General features: G+C 38.1%; 1 pseudogene; it reads right to left on the bottom strand.

The window, feature by feature from the left end:
* Positions 1-497: 497 nt before the first annotated feature.
* LOC143683236 (transcription factor Dp-1-like) lies at positions 498-9395 on the bottom strand (annotated as a pseudogene).
* Between the last annotated feature and the right edge of the window lie 1945 nt (positions 9396-11340).

Below are 11340 nucleotides of genomic sequence, written 5' to 3'. Positions count from 1 at the left end.
CATTTCTGTCTAAGTCTTTATCAGAAGTGTCTTTAGAATCCACATTTCTATCAACAGTCTCTTCAAAGCATTCTAGGCCTTCTCTATCAAGCTTCTCACAACTCCTCCAGATTCTTCCCCTTATCCATTTAAAAAGCCATCCCAACATGTTTGGTATTTGCAAACTGCAGCAGCACCCCACCCCCCGGTACCAAAATCTGTTCTGCATTTTGCTGATCCATTCGTCTGCTGACAGACATGGGCGCTGCTTCTACTTTTTTGCTATTGTGAGCAATGCTGCTATGAACGTTGGTGTACAGATACCTGTTGGAGCCCCTGTTTTCAATTCTTTGAGGTATATACCTAAAACTGGAATGGTTGGGTCACATGGTGTGATGGTTTAGAGCTGTATGAACCCCAGAAAAATATGTTCTTAAATGTAATCCATTCCTGAGGGTGTGAACCCATTGTTCATAGGCCCTTTTGATGAGGTTATTTCAATTAAGGTGTGACCCACCTCAATCAGGATGGGTCTTAATCCTATTCTGGAGGTGCCTGTGTACCAAATTCTTGAAGGCAATTTACTGTAGAATAAATTCTTGAAGTTGAGACTGTTTCTGTTTTATTCTTTCAAGACTTCTCTGTCTCTCTACCTCTAAATTCTTGCATTCCTGAGCCAAGTTAGTAGGCAGACCAACCCATTTCTTTCTTTCTTCTCCTTGGAGATAATGTTCATGGTCATTAAGACATTTAAGGCATCGTAGACTCATCATCTTATATTATTCTGGTCATAAGCTGACTCACTTGGTAAAATGTTATCAGCATTCTGCTTTAGAATGTCATCCCATTCCTGCAAGTTAATCTGAAAAGGTCTGGTTAATGTAACTAGAAACAGAGAGTAAACTTTTGAGATGAGATCAACAGCAAGCTATTCCACCAAGGGCTTTAGGCTTTAATTGAATGAAAGCTGTTTGAGTGAAGAGATCATGATACATATTTTCTGGTTGTATTAAACATCTTTCCAATTATCCAGCTGTCACCTGAGGCCTAGAGAGTTTATTGAGGTTTATTTAGCTTGGGAGGATTTTTCCCCTCATCCCTACCACCCCCCAAAGAGTTTTGACTATCCAGATTTGGTATGACCATCACCAGAAGTCCTGCAAATTAATTGGTAAAGGTCTGAATATCAGTGCTCTTAAGTCTGAGCTAGGGCTCAGAAGAGGAAGACAGGAGGAGTTCAAAGAGCACTAGAAGCTCTGATTACCTAATTTCTGGGACTCCAAGAGTACTAATTTATAAAATAGATATATATGCTTATTTATCATTAAACAATTTGATTAGGGAAAACAGTGTTAGCAGCACTGGACTCCACGGCCAGTTATATGAAGTGGCTTCTTACCTCTGAGCTTCTATTTTCATTGAAAAATGCCACAGACCCTTGCCATTCTTCTCTCCTTTTCTGTTGCATTTCCCAGCAGACCAAGGCGAGGAGTCTGAAGCCTAGTTCTGTGATACAAAGTGTGTATTAAGGGTGTGTGGACTTCCTGCCAGGATAGTGTTTGGTGCTATCCAAAATATCTGAGGAGTACCAATGACAACTCGCTGTATGCAATGTTGACATTGGACTGTACAAAGTTTTTTTTTTAACTTTTTAAAAATTTTATGCTATAACATATATACAAAGTAAAGAAATAAAAAAGCAGTAGTTTTCAAAGCACTCTTCAAAAAGTAGTTACAGGATAGATCCCAGAGTTTGTCATGGGCTACCATACAATCCTCGCAGATTTTTCCTTCTAGCTGCTCCGGGATATAGGATGCTAGAGGGCTTAAATAATTTTTTGTCATCACAATCGACTTTTTTTTCCTCCTTTTTTTTGGTGAAAAATAACATATATACAAAAAAGCTATAAATTTCCAAGCACAACACCACAATTAGTTATAGAACATATTTCAGAGTTTAACATGGGTTACAATTTCACAATTTTAGATTTTTACTTCTGGCTGCTTTAAAATACCGGAGACTAAAAAAGGTACCAATTTAATGATTTAGCATTCATATTCATTTGTTAAATCCTATTTTCTCTGTATAGCTCCATGTTCTAGTTTGCTAGCTGCTGGAATGCAATACACACTCAAGGGAGTCACATCTCCAGGGAGATGATCTAATTACAGCTTCAAACATACAGTACTGAATGGAGATTAGAAGAAACAGCTGCCTTTACAAAATGGAATTAGAATTAAAACATGGCTTTTCTAGAGTAGATACAACCTTTCAAATGGGCACATTCCACCATCACTTTGATCTTTCCGTACCTCTCTTTAGGGGTGTTTGGGATATGGCAACTCTAAATTTCTCATATTGGAAGTGTCTGTCACTAATATGGGGTAGGGAGACGGAATTATCTGATGTTTTGGAGAGGCTGGGCTAGGTTTCAGGACTTATCTGGACCAGGGACCCATCTGGAGGTTGTAGGTTTCTGGAAAGTTACTCTAGTGCCTGGAACCCTTGTGGAATCTTATAAATTGCCCTAGGTATTCTTTAGGATTGGCTGGAATGGTCCAGGTTGGGGGTTGGCAGTTTATGACAGGTGGCAAGATCTAACTGAAGTTCGCGTAAGAGCAACCTCCAAAACAGCCTCTCGACTCTATTTGAACTCTCTCTGCCACCGATACTTTATTAATTACATTTCTTTTCCCCCATTTGATCAGGATGTAATTAGTGATCCTTCAGTGCCAGATCTGGATTCATCCCTGGGAGTCCTCTCCCACGTCACCCGGGAGGCTTTCACCTCTGGATGTCATGTCCCACCTAGGGGGGAGGGCAATGATTTCACTTGCAGAGTTGGGCTTAGAGAGAGTGAGGCCACATCAAACAACAAAAGAGGTCCTCCAGAAGTAACTCTTAGGCCATGCCTATAGGTAGTCTAAGTGTCTCCACTACCTACATAAGCTTCACAAGAGTAAGCCTCATGATCGAGGGTATGGCCTATTGATTTGGGTATCCCTAAAGTTTGACACAGTATCAGGAGATTCCCTGATGGTAAGGTTTAATAGTTCCATATTTTTCTCCCATTCCTCAGGGGACTTTGCCAATACTGGATTGTCCGAAGGTTTTTGGCAAGAGTTGCTTTCCAGGAGCATTTACTGTAGAAAGGTGAATGGGTACTAATGATACCACACCTTTTCCAGGACCAAGATTCTATAAAGACCTTTAGTTCTCTATTGGCTTCAATTAGACCAGCATCTTTTGCCGTGATACCAGATCTATGAAATGAATTCTATAAATGTTCACCCTTCAGAGGAGAAACAATGATTTTTACTTTGTGCCAGGTGCATGGTGATGTGCAACCATGAGCGGCCCCACAGAGACTGACCCCTCTGCCAATACTTTTTAATTATCAACCCACCATAGCGGGATGTTATACAGAATTGCATTAAGCTTTACAGAATTACAAGGCCTTCTTCTCATTCTGGGCTCCCTGTGTGTGGGTTGTTTAAATAAGCTCTCCAGACAGGTTGATTTAGATTGTGTATTACAGAAAATTTAGATTCTAGATACAATAAACTTCTCTGCCATTGGTCTCATGGAGTAGGTGAAGCTCTAGACAACATGCACTGTCATTTTTTGCTGTGTCTTCTGATTTACCTTGGTCCCTACCAGATCGGGTCATTAGCTTAGACTCGATGTGAAGAACCTTCTCACCTCCAGCTCCCGGGGAGCGCATTATCTGCTTTGTATTGCCTTCTAGAGAATTTCTTGAAGTCTCAGGGTCTCAAAAGAGTCTGTCCAAAGTTTGCTGTCAAATTTATCTTCATCATCACAAGTCACAGGTTACTGGGTGTTTATTGTATTGTTAAAACCATGTGGTACAATGAGACTCTGTTAATGTGAAAACCTTATATCTGATGCTCCTTTTAGCTACTATATCAACAGAAGAGTAGAACATATGGAAAAAAAATAATAGGGGGAACAAATGTTAAAATAAATTCAGTTTGAAATAGTGGTAAATGAAAACGAGGGATAAGGGGTATGGTACATATAGTTTTTTTTTCTCTATTATCATTTTATTTCTTTTTCCGTTGTCTTTTTATTTCTTTTTCTAAATCGATGCAAATGTTCTAAGAAATGATGAATATGCAACTGTGTGATGATATTAAGAATTACTGATTATGTATGTAGAATGGAATGATATGTTAATGTTTTTGTTTGTTCATTGTTAATTTTTTTTAATTAATAAAAAAAAAGTAGTTATAACCATAAAAAAAAAAAAAAAACCGTGTGGTACCAAAAAACAAAACCAAAACCATGTGGTGATGTTGAATGATCTCCAAGTCTGCGCAGGGCTCTCTGGCTCTTACCTCATGGTCCAATTTGAAATTTAAGTATTTCCTAACAGGAGCAAAAGGTTAGGAAAGATTGTCGAACTCCCTCCTCACTGACCTTGTGATGCTAGAGCAGTTTACTTCCCTGTTTGGTCCTGTCCCCCAACTTAAAAAAAAGGTTTGTATTGTGGTTATATATATATATTACCACATACATGTATATATATATATAAAACCACAAATATATATGTATATATATATACATACTGTATATATATCATAATTTCATATTTTAACCATTTGAAGTTTTAAAAAAATTTTGTTGTTGTAATGTATAATGCAAAATTTGTCATTTAATCATTTTTAAGTGTGTGATTCAGTGGCATTAATTATATTTATAATATTGTGCTACCACCACCACCTTCCATTGCCAAAACTTTTTTATCACTCAAAACAGAAGCTCTGCACCCATAAACAATAATTCCTCATTCCCGCTCCCTCTGGCTCCTGCTTACATCTAATCTGCTTTCTGTTTCAATGAATGTGATTACTCTATATATCTCAGATACGTGAAATCCATGTCTGGCTTATTTTACTCAACATTATGTCTTCAAGGTTAAATCCATTTTGTAATAAGTAGCAGAACCCTCTCAAGCTAAATAATATTCCACGCTAGGTACATAGCACATTTTATTTATAAATTCATCTGGTGATTGATGTTTGGATTGCTTCCACCTTTTGGCTATTGTGAACTATGCTGCTATGAACACTGGTGTATAAATACCTGTTTGAGTCCTTGCTTTCAGTTTTTTGGGATATATATACCTAAAAGTGGAATCTTTGGGTCCTATGGTATTAGTTTCTGAGGAATTCAACTTTCTGAGGAATCACCAAACTGTTTCCTACAGTGAGTGCATAATTTTACATTCCCACCAACAATGGACAAGGGTTCAATTTCTCCATATCCTCACCAACACATTATTTTCCATTTCTTAAATAAAAGCGATCCTGGTCTGTAGGACTTCAAGGCTTCTATTCAAGGCCCATTGATGAACTGTGTGTATATTCTTTAGGAATAGCATTAAATCAACTCTCAATGTCTTTTTGGATGGACATCAGATGGATCAGATATTACCATCATCATTGCAGAAAAAAGGGAAGTGATATTAGAGACAATAGAATTGGTACTTTAAACAGTGGAGTCCTATTAGGACTTTTCAGGAGTTGGATGAAATATCTCTTGCCCCCTAAGGATAAACAATCTGGAGAGATAATATGATTGGATACAGGTTTTTATTATTATTATTATTTAAAGTAGTGTATATTATGGCTTTAACATTAATCTTGAAAGTTTCAATGTAAATTGAGGGGGGAAATATCAACCACACGTCTACAACTGCCCTTAACACAGTATGTCACTGTTAACCCTCTGGTTGCTTGTTTCTTGTGCATCTGTTTTGTTTTTAAGGACTTTGGCCTTGAAATTATCAAAGCACCATGGATGGGAATTCTCCCATAATGAGCTTTTCTAAATGCCAGAGATGTATGTTAAGTGTTGCATATAATTTAACTCCTGCCTTTTAAAAACTTGGTATATAATTCACATACTATAATATTTGCCAACGTGTCCAATCCTGTCTTTTTAGATGAGGAATGGAGAACTGAAATAATCTTTTGTGTACATGAGAGTTGCAGAGGCTCAATATCAGTTTAAAATCTGGTTCTGTGTTGAAATGGGAGAGGTTGGAAGTGGATTACAGAATAGATAAAACAAGATGGGCCATCAGTAATATTGAAGCCAGCTGATTGTATGTGACTGTCCATTTTACTACTATAATTTTATATGTTAAAATTTTCCATAATAAAAGGTGAAAAACTACTTTTTATGCTTTGATGGCAAAAGTTTGCATATTTGGTTATTTAATGAATTTGGGTTTCTGATGTGAAAATCAAAACTTAATAATACAGTAACTTTATAACACATTTTGTAGTTTACAAAGCAGTTCCACATTTTATCTCACAACTCCCCTCTGAGGTTAAAAGATCAGATATTACCATCATCATTGCAGAAAAAAGGGAAGTGATATTAGAGACAATAGAATTGGTACTTTAAACTGGTCCTAGGGTCATGAAATTTAATGGCTTCTTCATTTTTTTTTAATAAAATGGAGCCAGCCTTATTACTTTTTCTCTGATTGTAAAAATAATATGTATTTTTTTAAAGTTTTAGAAAAATTAACAAAGAAAAATTTTTATTCCTTGTAACCCTACCATGCAGAGATAACTACTGCTAACATTTTGTATTTTATCCCTCCAAATTTTTTGTTTGTAATGTTTTTACAAAAATGAATTATAAAGGGTTTAAAATCTGCTCTTTCTCTTTAACAATGATGTACTCTAAACATGTTCCCATCAAGAAACATTGATCTGCATCTCTTATATGGTTCTATCACAATTTATCTAACCCGTCTCCTAGTGTCAGATATTTAGATGCTTCCAATTTTTCACTGTTATGCAGTACAGAAAGATAAACATTCTTGCACATACTCATGCATTTTTTCTCATTCATTATTTTCTTGGGATACATGACTAGGAGTGGAAAATATGAGTCAAACTTTTAGAAGGATTTTGGTACATTTTGCTGCCAATATCGGAAAGGTTGTGTGGACTTACATTCCCAATTAACCAATGATTTTTTTTTTCTTCTCCAATTTAAGGTTGCTTTTCTTGAGATATAATTTAAACACAGCAGCGAAAATAGAAAAATTACCCTCTAAGAACGAGCAATCTTAGAATGAACATTTTAGAATGAAAATTTTACCATCTTTAAAATATCACTTTACTTTTTTCTGAATGAAAAATTAATTATGGGAAAATTAATTTATCCTGTGATTAAGTTGAACGATGGAGCAAACCACCAATAAACAATTACTGTATTTGTTCTAAGGAACACTGATGAAACTTTAGGGAGGACAAGAATCACTGATTGATTGCTGGGCTCTACTAACTTAGAATCTAGGAATCTGGGGTCTAGGAACATGCATTTTTAAAAATATATTTTTATTGACAAAATAACACACAAACACAAGTATTCTTAACATACAAACATTCCATACATGCTGTACAATCAATGGCCCACAATATCATCACATAGTAGTATATTCATCACCATGATCATTTTTTAGAACATTTGCATCACTCCAGAAAAAGAAAAATAAAAAAGAAAAACTCATACATAACATCCCTGTTACCACTTCTTCTCATTGACCACTTGTATTTCCATCTACCCAGTATATATATATATATATATATGTTTTGTTTTGTTTTGCATGGGCAGGCATCGGGAATCGAACCCAGGTCTCTGGCATGGCAGGTGAGAATTCTGCCACTGAGCCACCTTTGCACTGCCCTACCCAATATATTTTAACCTTTGTTCTCCCTATTATTTGTTTTTTTATTCATATTTTTAACTCATCTGTTCATACCCTAGACAAAGGAAACATCAGACTCAAGGTTTTCACATTCATACAGTCATGTTGCAAATATTTTTATACAATCATCTTCAAGAAACAAGGCTATTGGAGAAGAGTGCTACAGCTTCAGGTACTTCCTTCTAGTCACTCTAATACACCATAAACTGGATATCTATATGATGCATAAATAACCTCCAGGATAACCTCTCGACTCTGTTTGAAATCTCTCAGCCACTAAAACTTTGTCTCATTTCTCTTTTCCCCCTTTTGGTCAAGAAGGTTTTCTCAGTCCCTGATGCTGAGTCCCAGCTCATTCTAGGATTTCTGTCCCACGTTGCCATTAAAGTTTTCACCCCTGGGAGTTATGTCCCACCCAGAGAGGGGGAGGGTGGTGAGTTTGCTTTTCATGTTGGCTGAGAGAGAGGCCACATCTGAACACCAAAAGAGGTTCTCTGGGGGTGACTCTTATGCCTATCCTTTGTGGGGATAAGTTTCTTAGGAACAAACCCCAAGATCTAGGGCTTGGCCTATTGATTTGGTTGTCCCCACTGCTTGCAAGAATATCAGGAATTCTCCAATTGGGGAAGTTGAATTTTCCCTTTCTCCTCATTCCCTCAAGGGAACTTTGCAAATACTTCTTTATTCACTGTTAAATCACTCTGGGATTTATTGAGGCATCTCACTAACCTGGACCAACCTACAAAATCTCATGCCCTATTCAAGGGAACAGGCATTTTTAACAGGTGCTTCCTTTCTCCCAAGTGACTCTCATATATGCAGTCTATAGAATTAGTTTCTAATGAGAAACTCTGGTTTAAAGAATACCCAGGCAGTTGGGTCCTGAATTTGCTGATTATGGGCTTTAGTTACCTTTAAATGAAATAATCACTTTCCTTCTCTTGTCTAGGCTTTGTCCGTCCCCCCTCTTCTACTCCACCCCACACTCACGCATCCCCGCCAATCCTCCTCACCCCCGCTTTTGTGGAGGAATCATTTTGTTTTCTGAGATGTCTTTTATAGCAGCCTGCCATTATCAATTACAGATAAATAGTAGATTTATAGAGTTTCCTCTTTAGGGCTCAGTTTTTTTTGTTTTTATCTAACCAGTTGAAGCTCTTCTGTTTAATGTTCCTAACTACTTAAGTCCCTGAAAGTCTCTTAATTTTTCCTATGAAAACTGAGATATTCTTTAAAGAGGTCCCAGAGGGTCTGTCGTAAGGAAAGATTGGATAAATGAGGCCGAATTCTCTTCGGCCTCTGAGGGGAAAGGATCCTCAGATGAGTTATCAGTTACCTATTACTAGGGCCCTTTGAAATTCAAATAAGATTTTCAGGCATTTACCTTCCCAGGAATACCTCCCCTTTGCCCAGTTTCAGGGACCAGCTTTCACTTTTCTTTTTGAGAGTTTATTTTTGACACAACAGCTTCATTTCCTATGGAACCTTCAGTTGTTACGCGCATGGAAGCGTGGCAAGGGCTTTAGACATGCGACCATAGCTGGCAGGTCTGGCCTTGGGAAAAGTGTGCTCATGGGGGGAGGCTTTGTCCTTGAGGCCTCCCTGCCACCCAGATGTCTGTCTGGGGTCCACTGTCAAGGACCCTGCTTTCAAGGGCCCCATTGGCAGTCCCTAAACACTCAGACTAGCACCCCGAGACCACCAGGGCTGACTGCCCAACTCTCTCTAATCTGCCCGCCCTTTGTGTCATCTGCACAGGGTCAGGTCCACTAAGACAATTTATGCAACTGCCTGCCTGTGGGAAAGAGCCAGATGAACAGTCCGCACCCTCCCACAGAGCCGCTTTCCCAGAGGCTGTCTGGATACTGTTCCATGTCATTTTGTTCATGTCTCTGTTCCATGTTTTCTGTTTCCACGTCTGTCTCCTCCACCAAGGCAGAGGCAAGGCTCATTTTTTTTTATTCCCAAACCTCTGCACAATGCGTGGAGCTAGGAAGAATGCAGAAATGGCTTGTAGGATAAGAAAAAGGACTGCAAATGTCCCCTAACTCTATCTTTGCTCTCTTGCTCAGGGGATGACTCCAGTGTGTGTGTGAGAGAGAAAGTGGATTTCTGGACAAACATGAGGGAGCAGAAGTCTTTATAGCCAGACATGTTTTAAATCTAAATCCTCTACTTACTCACTGTACAGCTTTGGCAAGTTCCTTAACCTGCCCAAGCTTCAGTATTCTGTCTGCAAAACAAGGATAAAAATACCACCTTTTTTTTAAAACATTTTTTTCTTGTGAAATATAACATATATACAAAAGCAATGAATTTCTAAGTACATTTTAACAAGTAGTTATAGAACAGATTTCTAAGTTTGGTATGGATTATACTTCCACAATTTCAGGTGTTTCCTTCAAGCTGCTCCAAGACACTGGAAACTAAAAGAAATATCAATATAATGCTTCAACACTCATACTCGTTTGTTAAATCCTAACTTCTCTGTTATAACTCCTCCTTCTCCTTTGATCCTTCTCCCAATCATTAGGGATATTTGGGCTACACCCATTCCAACTTTTTTTCATGTTGAAAAGGGGTGTTACATGAGACTCAGAGTCAGAGCTCTGAAGCTATGAACGGCGGCAGCACCCCACACAGGAACTGTTTAAAAAGTTGGAAAAGTGATCAGACATCGAGCAGAGATATGAATGAAGCTGACTGGATAGGACTAATATATCAGAAGAATGGGTAAAGGATGATATTGTCCATACCTTAAAGCTTCAACTTCTGTGTGAGACTAAAGGGAGGGATGTTTATGTGGTGCAAAATTTGTATTTTGGGTAATGCATTTCCTAACTTACTTATGGTCAGTTTAGTTGAACATCGTAAGTACAAGGAATTTTGAATAGGGAATGAGGTTTTGTTGGTCTGTCCAGGTTAGCGTGATGCCCCGATAAATCCCAAAGTGATACAGACAGTGAGTAATGAAGTATTTGCAGGGTCCCTTAGGGGAATGGGGAGAAAGGGAGAAAGATTCAATGTCCCTATTTGGAGAATTTCTGATATTCTCGCAGTCGGTGGGGATAACCAAATCAATAGGCTGAGCTCCCAATCTTGGGGTTCACCCCTAAGAAACTTATTCCTGCAAAGGATAGGCTGAGCCTACTTAAGATTGTGCCTAAGAGTCACCCCCAGAGAACCTCTTTTGTTGCTCAGATGTGGCTTCTTTCTCACAACCAACATGGCAATTGAACCCACTGCCCTCCCCCAGTACTTGGAACATGAGTCCCAGGGGTGTAAATCTCCCTGGCAACGTGAAAGAGAAATCCAGGGATGAGCTGGGACTAGTAGCAAGGGATTGAGAAAACTTTCTTGACTGAAAGGGGGAAGAGAGAAATGAAACAATTTTTAAGTTTCATTTAAATTACGTGTCAGTGACTGAGAAAATTGTCAATGGCTGAGAGATTTCAAACAGAGTGGAGAGGTTATCCTGGAGGTAATTCTTATGCATCATATAGATATTCCTTTTCAGTTCATGGTGCATTTGAGCAGCTAAAGGAAAGTACCTGAAATTATAGAGCTGTGTTCAAGTAGCCTTATTTCTTGAAGATGATTGTATAAT

Source organism: Tamandua tetradactyla, chromosome 5 (genome assembly GCF_023851605.1).
Source record: "Tamandua tetradactyla isolate mTamTet1 chromosome 5, mTamTet1.pri, whole genome shotgun sequence".
Taxonomy (NCBI): Eukaryota; Metazoa; Chordata; class Mammalia; order Pilosa; family Myrmecophagidae; genus Tamandua; species Tamandua tetradactyla.
The sequence above is the reverse complement of the archived record's forward strand: the minus strand, read 5'-3'. Positions and strand labels throughout refer to the sequence as shown.